Source organism: Maylandia zebra, linkage group LG7, assembly GCF_041146795.1.
Source record: "Maylandia zebra isolate NMK-2024a linkage group LG7, Mzebra_GT3a, whole genome shotgun sequence".
Taxonomy (NCBI): domain Eukaryota; kingdom Metazoa; phylum Chordata; class Actinopteri; order Cichliformes; family Cichlidae; genus Maylandia; species Maylandia zebra.
The window spans coordinates 31453232-31465564 of record NC_135173.1 but is presented as its reverse complement, the minus strand read 5'-3'; the positions used below and the strand labels follow the sequence as shown (position 1 = coordinate 31465564).

Sequence of the window (12333 nt, the reverse complement as noted above, 5' to 3'; positions counted from 1 at the left end):
ACTCGTTCCTTTTTTCTGCTTATCTCTTCCTGTGCCCGCCTCTCTGGTTTGAGGGGCCACAAATACAGATACACAAGAACTGAACTAAAAATCAGTGAAAACAGGTCTAATGGAGCGATGAGTCCAAATTTGAAAGTTTTGGTTCAAATTATTGTCAGCATGTACAAGAGAAGTCCAACAGTGAGTGTCTAGCCCTCTGTAAAACACAGCGGCAGGTCAGTCATGGTTTGTGTCTGCGTTTGAGCCCGTGGTGGGAGATCTTTGGTAAAATTGGTGGAGTTATGAACACAGATTTTGATTCACCATGTTAAACCATCTGGAAAGAATCTGATTGGCAAACGCTTCATGTTTCAGTGTGACAGCGACCCTAAAACACACCGACAGTGCAGTAAAAGCAAATCTGAACAGAAAAAACACACAGTGGAACACAATCGGTCAAGAATCGGCCTCCCAGAGCTGCTTCATTAAACACATTTGGCAGTTTATCTGGATACAGATTAAGACCAGTTAATATTTACAGTTACACTGAGGCTGAATTTGCAGCTTAAGGGCCCCCTAGTGGCTGTGGGATAGTCTGAAAATCGGGGAAAAAACGGCTCAAAAACTAAGTATGAAAATAACAGGTTGGCTATGGTTTATTTATTTATATATGGCAGATCTGTGTGAGCTCTTTAGATAACTGTAAATTGTAAGCTTGGATCTTCTTAACTTGACTTAAAATAATAACATTTCTTCATTACATAACAACTAAAAATCAGAAAAAAGGTACAAACAAGGAAGACAACATGAAACATTAGAAAGCTATTTCAGGTTAATCCACCCCCATACATGCCAACCCTCCCGATTTTTTCAGGAGAATCCTGAATTTCAGTGTCCCTTCCGAAAATCTCCCAGAGTCACCATTCTCCCGAATTTCTCCTGATTTTCCACCCGGACAGCAAAATTGAAAAACCATGTCTCAGATTAGCCCAGCCACTTCCAGTTTCCAACAATGGCTACTACTACTGCAGCTACTTAGTTTTAATATTACTCTTCTTACTCTTTCTGGGTTGCAAAATAAACTTTTAACATATTTTCATGCAAGAATGTAGCTGTGTAAACTTCAAATATAATCGGTTTATCAAGACCACATATTTTCAAAAGTGCTCTGACGGCGAGAACAGCGGACTCCCGGCACAATGTTTTCAACCCCTCCCCCCCCGCGCGGTCTTTCTCGCTACTCAGGTTAAACATGATATATAACCCACATAGCAAAATTGGTATGGCCCGGATCTGGCCCACACAATGTGCTTACACATGGCCCACATACCGCAAAGAATGACGGCCCTTTGGTGGCCCAGATCTGGTTTGCCAGAGTTGGCCCACACATGGGCCAGCACAAGGCCAGTTGCAGACACACTGGTGGTCCTGTGCTGAGCCACGTGTGGATTACCTGGCAAACCTGATCTGGGTCACCAAAGGGCTGTCATTCTTTGCGGTATGTGGGCCATGTGTAAGTTGTGTGCAGCCATGGGCCAGTTGCAAACACACTGCTGGCCCTGTGCTGGCTCAGAACAGTTTCAGCTCTGGCCCCAGATGTCAGCCTAATGTGTACCTTCATCAAACAATGTAATAAAAATTTGCTGGAACATGATAGTGCAAAAGAAACATGATGAAACTCTGTTCAGACAGTGAATAGACTGATTCTTATATAGCACTTTTCTACTCTCCCGGATTACTCAAAGTGCTCTCTACAACATGCCATGTTCACCCACTGTCTTTAAACTGAGTGCTTCCTAACTACATTCATACACGTTCACACTTTTGACATGCAGACTGGAGGAGCCAGGGATTGAATCACTAACCTTCTGTTCAATAGGTGACCTGCTCTACCTCCTGAGCTACAGCCACCCGGTGGTAAACATCAGTAAACCCTAACTAGGTTTTGGATAAAGTGTACACTCACAAACCTGTCAAACCTGCATTTGAAACGTTGGCCACCATAGCAGTATAGTATTGCAATATGGCATTTGGGTCTTCTAACTAAAATAGGAACATAAATAGTGCCATTATTGCCAGACCTTGCCCACATCTGGTTGACATACACCCTGCCATGACAGGCATCAGGCAACAGGTGTGGCCCGGATCCGACATCAAGTGATGTTTTCTATGAGCCTGGGCCACATAAACCAAAAACCAATCGAACCAGATATGGCATGCCATCACATAAACAGTGCTATCATTGCCAGGCCTGGCTCATCTCTGGATGACATGCCACTTACCATGCCAGAAGTCAGCTGGCTATAGTTTTCACACAGCTGAATAAACGTCAAACAGAAAACTGATTAAACAAAAGTGTGAGATGGTCGAGAATTTACTCCAATGCTGTGTTATATATTAGCGAGAGAGGAGCAGATGGCTGAGTTTATTAAACTGCACTGAGACAGCTGATGACGAAAATCTGGCTAGACCGTCCCATTTCACAGCCTCACACTTCCGCCCTTCTCGGTCTTCAAAGGACCTGGCCCATGTAGACTGCAAAGGCCCAGTCCTCCGATGGATACAGCCTATGAATTAGGACAAAGCTAGGATTTAATCACTTGACTATCATAAGACTCCTTACTGATTAATTATTTGAATAAATAAATCTTTGACTTGATATATTTCAGTTGGTGTTTACTGAAAATATTGCTTCATGTTTATGAGAGCAAGGAATAATTTTGGGAGTTATGGTGACTTTTACAAAGAGGCAAGTGGAAACATAAAAGCATCTTAAATGTAATAAATGAAATCTAATCAATTGCTATACAATATTTAGATTTAACATTAAATGTCATATTTAAATTTAACAGTTCACACTGTTAAGACTTTTAAATGTAGCAGAATTAATACTTTGATCAGTGTCACTTTGCTATGCTTTATGGCTGATAAATAGTAGCTGCCATCTGAACATCTCTCTCTCTCTCTTTTGCTCTCCTGTTGCTGACTCTGCATCCGGGTTTCTGCTCACCTGACTCTCATACCTGTCGCAGGTAGGAGTCTTGTTTATGCCCCGTCCCCTCGGCCTGATCAGGTTGTTCCTGATTTGTATTTATGTTGGCAGTCCTGGCGTTCCATATCCTGGAGGCTGTCCCTCTGAGGTTTGTTGGTATGTCGTTTATTATTTTGTGCTGAAAGCTGAATTCTTTCCCTCAGGTGTAAACAGGTGTTCTGATTGTAGGCTGTAGCTGGGGAAGTCTGGCACTGGCTGCTTCTTCCTATGACCAAGCGACGCTGCTTCATCAATGAGAAACTTCAACTTGGATTTATTTCTGTTATCATCGCTCCCAGGTAGGCTAAATGCGCTGTGTGCGGGGTGGTAGCCGCTTCGTACCTTAAACGTGTGTTTAAGGTACGAAGAGGCTGTCGTCATGCCTACGTGCTACTTCTCTTTGCGCCATCCACACAGAGAGGGATTCCGACGCCTTTTCTTTCTGAGCGATCCTTTTCCCACTGAGAAGCTGGAGCGTCAACGTCACATAGCGCTGCTTCAGCGGCTTCCAGCTGCTCTTTGTGCGACGTTCACGAGCCACACGCTGATGTTCCTTGTGGGCTATGTCAGCGTCATGTATATCGCTATTGCTGGTGCCTTTAGGTGCAAATTCAGCAAACCATTCTCCCGAAGACATATGGTTGTTTAAAAGGCTGCTTTGGTTCATTTTCCTTAGTTGGAATAAACATATCTGTAATCACTTTGATGTTCTTTTTGATGTAGCTACTTAAAACAGCTCAAAGCACATCTGTTTAGACAGGCATTTAGGTAATATTGATGTGTAGTAAACTGTTTTATTGGATATGCTATTATTCCCATGTGAAGCACTAAGACTCACCTGAGAGGTGTTATATGTGTTGAGACGAGACGCGTAACTGTGATGCGTAAGTGACTGAATAAAAATATTGGTGGCGGCCAGTTGTACACCTCAGCCTCCTAGGAGATGCACCTATGGTATCAATTAAAAAAAATCATATATAGCCGTATTCTCAAATTATTGCATTTACAAGTTTTAAAAAAACTTGACCTCTGACCTTCAACCTTGAGGACAAGGTTACTTACATTCAAACTCTGAGATCTGAGATTTTTAATAGTCACACCTAAGGTATCAATTTGAAAAAGCTACATCGCTTCATCCTCGAGTTATCGCATTCACACACTCGGGTGTCAATGTTTCCCACCTGGCAGGGTTGTGATAACACTCCATCAAAGGCTTCAGCTTTCTGAAGACTCAGTGTTCCTCAGGCACACAGCTTCTACAGCCAAACAGGTAAGAATCAGCACACAATATCAAACTAACAGCTGACAGCAGGATGGAGACAAAGGGCTGGTTGGCAGACAGTACATAAACTGTGGAACTGAAACTAAATTTTACCCAAAAGGTAAATCTGTGTTTCTCTGCAGGACTTTGGCAGTAAATCATATGGCCAACACTCATAAACATCAGTTTGAGAACTGATACTGACGCTGTTATTGTGATACCTGTGGGTGTGAATGATTTTCTGTTTCTGTTTTACAACAAAGGGAGGGAGAGGAGTCTTCCAGTACCGATGTTTTTTGTTTCATGGAGATGTTATAAAGTGGGTGATCAGGGTTGTTCAGGGTGGCTTCAAAGGTCTCTAGTGTGCATCTTTCCATCTCCACTTCACCTTAGTTATTAGGATAACAGGATCATTAAAAAAGATGAAGTTTCTGAGCAGTTATGAATGTGATTCTTGGTCTAATGGTGAATGTCTTTTACAGTGTTAGTCAGTAGTTGGTTCATCCACTCTGTCTTTTCCCTTTTCTGTTATGTCATTGCAGCTGCAACCTTAAGTCTAGTTTCAAAACATATTTATATTGTCTGGAATGTTTCCCTTTGCAAAACTCTATTAAAAGTTGCAGTACTGCCTCAGGGTTGTACATCTCCACCAACTGGTTCAACTGCAGTTTCCATCCGTCTGTCAGACTGCCTGCAATAAATACAGTAACGAGTCTGCAGGAATTTAACAGGTGGGTCCCAAAGGTTATAGTATCCATTCGGTTTTCAGGTCAAATATAAATTATAGTCACAGTTTAACTTGGAGCTGGACATTAAGCTGGACATACAGCTTAATGTTTGCATCAGCTTAATGATTGTGACAGCAAAGAAAGTGATGCTAAAAGTTTCTGGGTGTTGGCTCAGGAATGTTGAGTTGAATGCAGCTTCTAGAGTTTGCCCTTCTTTCATAATGACAAACTGTCATTTTCAGTGTTGATGTATAACCGAAGAATGCTCTTTGGTGTTGTCATTACATCTTGAACTATTGCCACTGGGTTGTTGGGTTTCTCAGAGTAATGTTGTAGACCAGCGGTCCCCAACCCCCGGGCCTCGGGCCGCGAGAGTAAAGGCTCCGGTGTGAAATGTATGGTTTTCAGGGTTTTTATCGGTTGTCAGCGTTATTTTGTTATTGTTTTTATCGTTTACTCGGTTTTCCTGGGTCTTTTCACGTGTGTTATGAATAAATCTTCTTTTTTTCGGTACCGGTACTAGTTTTATTTTGTTGTATTTATCCGCGACACCTTAAAGGCCGGTCCGTGAAAATATTGTCGAGCATAAACCGGTCCGTGGCGCAAAAAAGGTTGGGGACCGCTGTTGTAGACTCTTTACCAGTGTTGAGTGTAACCCATTACCTATTATTCAGTAATTACATTACAGTTACAATTATGTTGTTAGTTACAATAAAAAGTGTTTTCAGTTATCTGTATGCCAGGTGGATAGAAGGGGGAAGAAAGAGTTTTAGTTCACATGTGAGGAGGAAAATGATGGAGTGATACAACAATAAAGCTTTTGAGCAGTGGGGATATAGACATTACTTTTATTTTTATTGCAGAAAAGGACGAGAGTGCGAGGGTGAAGTGCAAACTACGTCCAGGACAGAAACATCTGCATTATACTGTTAACACAACTTTGGCTAGTCGCAAGCACCTGCACAAACTAGCCAAGAACCCAGTGATGATACAGCTGAGTGAATGCAAACCCCAGCACGCCCTGAAATCTAACAGGTAAGAACCTGATGAACAGTCAGGCTGCAGCCACTGTTTTTACCTGCTCATACTTCTACAGTAGAATCACTGTGACGACCGCTTTAAACTCTTTTTGTGCTGGTTTTCATCTTTGATTTGTGCTGTTGACTGTGTTCATACATGAATACTAGGAGGAGGATAATAAGTGTGTCCTCATTAGGATAGGGATCTGTGTTGTTTGTGTAGGGCTGTAGCCTCAGGTTATTATTGTTAAATGATAATTATGTGACAATGTAGTTTATTTTTGTTTAAGTAACATACTAAATTACTTTTATGAAAAGTAACAAGTAATGTATAATACATTACTTTTTTCAAGTAACTACACCAACACTGGTCTTTGCTTTACAATATAAAGTGTCTTGACTTTCTTTGACTGGGTTTTTCCAGTCTTGAATGTGTTTAACTCACCTGCATCAACGCTTATCCACAGTTAACCTGTCAGACGTGAAGCTGTTCACCAGACTGGGCAGAGAAAAACTTGTCAGTACATCCAGTTTCGAGGAAACTGCAGAAAATGGCCTTGGCTCCAAAAACAGCAGAAGGCACAGACATGCAATGCTTATCTACAGTAATGGAAAAACTTATTAAAGATGCAGATTCATTCTTCCAACAATTTAAAAGTCATCAATCAAGGATGAGAGAGATTGTAGAAAAGCTTAAGGGGATTTCTGAAGAAGTACATTCAACCCCTGAAGAAGATGAAAAGTTAAGAAATTGTATCATCCAATCAGCTAACAAGACTCAGAGCCTGGTTGATGAGTGTGCTGTAATGAAGACTGACCTCAGAGAGGTAAGTAAAAGCAGAGTTTCCCATCACACAGTAATCACTAGTAATCTCTAATCACAGTGTAATCACACTGTGTTCACATTTTTTTAATTGATGAGTTCCATCAAGAGGAAGACCAAAATGTTGGACACTTAAGAAACAAAAGACACACTACAAGTAACACAACTGTAAGAGAATAATGACAAAGATGTAAAACTGAACACTAGATTCTGTGAACACAGACAACATGATGACTGACAGAGAGAAAACTCACAGACCAAACCCCCTCTAGACTCTTTTCATTAAGGAAACTTAAATTTCTTCCTGTGATAATTCACAAGGTGAAGCGCTGCGTTGCTTGTCCTGCTTCCTTGCATCTCTTCTCTCTCTACCTTACACCCTCACTGGGAAGATCTAAGATGTGTGGAAGATACATAAATTAAATTCTGTGCTATATCAAAGTAATGATAACAGCAACATTAACATTTACACAGACATCTATGAGGCTGAAATGTTTTATAAAATTATCACCATAAGTCTTAATATTTCTGCTTCTAAATAAGCTAGAAAATTAATTTTAACTAGTAAATCTACACGTTTAAAGGCCAAGTAATTCAGTTTTGCCAAATAAAATTAACCTAAAGAGACTATGATGCACTGACTGTACAGCACAATGTGAAAGAGAAGATGAGAGTATGATTAAGAAACCTCAGTCCATGTGTCATAATCATAATGTGTGTGCATCACTGCTAGAAAACTGTCATCATTTTTGCACTAGAGCAAAATATTAATAACAAATATTTTCACGCCCCATCTCAACAAAACAATAAGAGAGGTGTAACTTTATTTAGATAATAACTCATTCACATTGAATTCTTCAGTAGTTTTTCTTGTAAAAATAAAAGAAAAACTTTAATTTCGAACAACTGTTTGCATCACTATACTGCTACATCAGTCCTCCCTTTTCTTTTTTTTAAAAACCAGTGACAAATTAAATAGACGGGGTCCTTTATCAGAAATGCAATAATAAAGTTCAGTCTTATAAAAAAGAGCAAATCCAGAAACTTGTGAAGAAAGATGGAAAAATTGTTTAGTGAGAGTTTAAAACGTTTCACTCTTAGTGGCTGCAGTGAGCCTGTTTTTCACTGCGCAGCTTTTCAAAATGTTTTTTGAGGCTTAATACTGCTGCTCTCAAGTCATGTTCAATATTCAGCCTCAATCACTGATTTTGTTTGCTACAAGGAAGATTCTTGTCTCTGCCTTTAAACGGAAGATTTAAATCATATAGCTTTCCAAATATATCGCTAAGATAGGCCACTTTCATCAAAACGTTTTCATCATTAAGCTCCGCTTCCAAAAACATCTGAATTGTCTCATTGAGCATCGATGACACCATATCTAAAGTTGCTGTATGAGCTTCTCTGCTATCCTGTGAGGTTTCTTGCTCTGGGCAATTTCGTATGTGACTTTGTATGATGCCATTAGTGCTTTGCTGTTTACTGATGCAGATTTTAGAAAGCATCTTCCTGCTGAAGATTCTCTCCAAATAGAGTGGATTGTTCATGTCACTGGGGTGTAATGTCCCTTCCTAATTTGTTGGGCCTCATACCAGTGGCGTGTCTAGAAAATTTTTGTTGGGGGGGCCAGGTAGGGGCACAGATTTGGAGAAGGGTGGCAGATGTAATTGGCAGATAATGTTTAAAATGCTGGCTTGCTTGCAGTGACCTATTGTATTAAATTCTCTGCTATCTTTCCATTATTGGTGTCTTTTATCATGGTGGTACAGTCTTACCTTGCTATAACCTATGTGCTGCAGTTTACTCTTATTGGTGGCTTTTATCTGTGAACATAATCCGTTACTTTTATGAATTTGATGTTAATGTGTGAACTGTTTTATTTTTTATTGTTTTATGTAAAGCACTTTGGTATGCCCAAGGCTTTTAAATGTGCTCTATAAATAAAGATTGTTGTTGTTGTTGTAAAAATAATTCTACCAACTGTTAACCATAATTCAATAACCCTATAAACCTAATAACCGAATGCGCTTTTAACTCTTATTAGAATGAGATTTCAACCACTACGGTGCAAAGTTTTTAGATACTGCGTTGATAAAGTACAAGAGATACAATCAGTGCTTTGTCAGTGTTTACTCAGCATTCAAGGACATCAATATTTGCATAGTATTTTTACTGACATATAGTGCACATATGTTTTGGGCAAAAACATTTTTGAATATTAAAATACGAACATTTGTAACAAACAATTGACAAATTAGCCAGTTCCAATGTAAAACTTTATCTGCCTGTTAAAAAAAGAAGATAATCTTCTCACAAACTGGTGTTTGGTTTTGAAACAGGAAAAAAGTGGGGAAACAAATGAAAAGACTAACATTTGAATAAAACCTGAAAGCAAGTAAATACTTTCTATGCTGCCTTATGGTAAACTTTGGTAATATTGATAAAGAACAACACTGGCTGATGATGAAATACAGTCAGCTGGCATGGTGACACTGCCAGTATTAACCTGCAGGGCTGGACTGGGACAGAAAATCGGGCATTTTGACTAGAGACCGGCCCACCAGGTATTAAAGCCATAAAGACTTTGAATGAAAACAAATGCTGTTGTGACAGTGATGTACACAGTCTTGTTGGTATATGTATCATTTCTATACATTTTACGTCAGATAAAAACTTTGGTTGTAAGATTTAGATAATTATTTAATAAAAACTAGGTATTTTAAATGAGAATAAGAAAGAAAAGTATTTCTTTGTGCCCACCTTTCCCTGTTAATGCCCTACCTGGCCCCCTGGCAACACTTTCCTAGATCCGCCCCTGCACAGCTATCAGCTGTCAGCTGCTTAGAAAAGGATCCTGGTGTTATTTGTCTCTCAGAAACAGTTCATAACTTCCCTTCAACTCATTCATGTCACCTAAAAGGTAAACCTGTTTCTCCATCACAGCTCTGATGATTCAGTAAGGACATCTCCTGGTTTCATCTTCATGTTTCCCTCTCACCACATATCCAAACCAACATCATGACCAGCAGCTTTACAGCTGTGGCTCCAGCAAACATCAGCTGATACTAGAAATTAATATTAAATAAATTCTAACAACAGCTGATCAAGCTTAAACGTGCTGCTGTTGTTTAGCGCGACATCCGCTGGTTTCCTCTTTCTGGTGCAAAGTGGGCGACAAACAAGAGAGAAAAGCCGATCAGCTGATCATTGATCAGTTTCATGATTGAAGTAGCAACAGGAGAGGGAGGGGGAGAGAATGAGAGAAGAAGAGGCAGCTGTGCAGCGTAACGACAGAATAACTCCAGCTTTGTGTCTTTTTTTCATTATAGCGAAAGTCTGGGACAAACTGCGTCTCTTCTCAGCTCAATACGAAACGTGTAATATTTTCTCTGAATGAGGGACCATTCCATTTTTTTAAGGAGCCGTTGGCAACTCTACTAACTAACCTTATGAATAAAATAAAGTTCACTATCAGTAACATCATAGCACCCACCCAGCTGTATAAAAACTCTGTCAAACTGGCTAGAACGCAGTACGAGTTATTGCAACTGACGGTAAAAAGTCAGCACAACGAAAATAAACTCCACCTAAACTTGGTTTATATCTGACCCAGATAGACTGCAGGTCATAACTTCTTACCTGAAGTTCAGTTCACCTGACACTCGGACTGGCGGCCTCCTCGGGTCTCTCCTCCTGCCTCCCCTTCCCTCATCCACCTGTTGCCTCTGTGGAAGCCCCGCCATAGCCACCACCAAACAACTGAGTTATTTTTACACATCGACCTGCATCTGGCCAATCCACCACCTCTCATTGTTCATGCCATTACAAAAAAAATAAGTCACCGGGCATATGCCCGGTATGCCCGATGGCCAGTCCAGCTATGTTAGCCTGCAACCAAATCTGCAGCTCCATACAGCAATGTTACGACTTAGATTATATCTTATAACTCATAACTCTTATGTTAGCTCCCCTCAGTAGCATACTGTGTGATATACTCCACGGCTGCAATAATTCTTTAAGTGTTATTTTTTCCTTGGTATTCTAATTTCACGGAAGTTTACTAAACTCAACAAACTTAATATTACTTACCGGGACATTTATTCTGTCCTCATTTTCTTTCACCGAAAAATTGTTTCCTGCAGTGCCGTCTTTCTGCTTGGCTCTCCTACCTTTGCTAACGTGATACACATAGCGCAGAAGCCGATGCTGCATTCACTTACACTCGGATATCTGAGCTTCACCGTGAAAATATAATCGTACATTTGATATTTGATTGAATTTTATTGTTTTGCCTTTGGGGTGGCACCTGGGGTGGCCAGTCTGGTTGGGGGGGTGGCCTGTGCCCCCCCAGGCCACCCCGCTGGACACGCCACTGCATGAGGGAGCAAATACAGTCTCAGTGTGGTTGGTTGTCTGTGTGTTAGCCCTACAACTGTCGAGGGTCCATGGTGTACCGCCCCTCTTCCCCTATGACAGCATGGATAGGCTCCAGCCCAGATATGAGGAATGTGTTTTTCAAAAAAAAAAAAAAAATCTAATTTTGTTCAGTGTTCAGTGTCAAAATAATTCCAAATATTTTAACATAGTAAAATTTCAAAGAGAAACTAATTTATACTTATCTTTTTTTATGGCCAATTTGGTAAGCAGGTGAACACTTTGGAGAATCCAGGATTTCTTTTTTTTTTATTTAATTTTTTTTTATCTGTCCCGTTTTGCTCTTTTGCCATCAGAATTGTTGTCTAAAGGCGAAGAAAGATGCCTAACGGATTTACTTTACCAAATGGACCATCCCAGCCTTGCCATAATGGTCAATTTGATTCACATTTTTTTATTGTTTATTTTATTTCATTTTCACTCACTAAATACGGGACAGACATGACTGGGGGGGGAAGGGAGAAAGAAATAGAGGCAGGGAAAGAAAAACAGCGGGGAAGAGGAATGGTGATAAAGGGCAAAAAACAAAAACCAACAAAACAAACAGACAAAAAATACATATATCAATCACCTGGATCACCTGTTGAGAAAGAAAAAAGAGAAAACAAGCAAAAAAAGAGAGCAATATGATAAACAACATCATTGCGATAATCTATGTGAATATAACAGTAAATACTAAATTAGAGCAGGGCGATATGCAAAAAAACCCATCAATGTATTTTCACTTAAACAAGCAGCTGTTTTTTATGTGCATTAAAGTTGTATAAAAATGTAACAGTGCAAATTCCTTGCTGACAGTTTAACCAAAAGGCATTTCCAGTGGAAACTGGCCGACAGATCCTCAGCATAACCATGTATAATATCCACAAAACTTAAAAAGAGGTTATACACACACAATACGGTAATATTATGTTGAAGCACGGTATGTATCACTCCGCGAGGCTCCTGCCTACGATAGCCGTAATGCTCCGACAATGCATCAAGCAATGCGGGTTCGTAGCTTAGCAAAGTCGTACTAAAACATTTGACAGATTTTCCAGCGCCGTGTACGACATAAAATC

General features: G+C 40.1%; 1 long non-coding RNA gene across 1 annotated transcript; it reads left to right on the top strand.

Moving 5' to 3' along the window:
- Nucleotides 1-3025: 3025 nt before the first annotated feature.
- LOC143419671 (uncharacterized) lies at nt 3026-6946 on the top strand. The gene is made up of 6 exons (XR_013099680.1): nt 3026-3119; nt 3200-3309; nt 4199-4280; nt 4889-5002; nt 5863-6034; nt 6486-6946. It is a non-coding gene; the product is annotated as an uncharacterized LOC143419671 (long non-coding RNA).
- Nucleotides 6947-12333: the final 5387 nt, after the last annotated feature.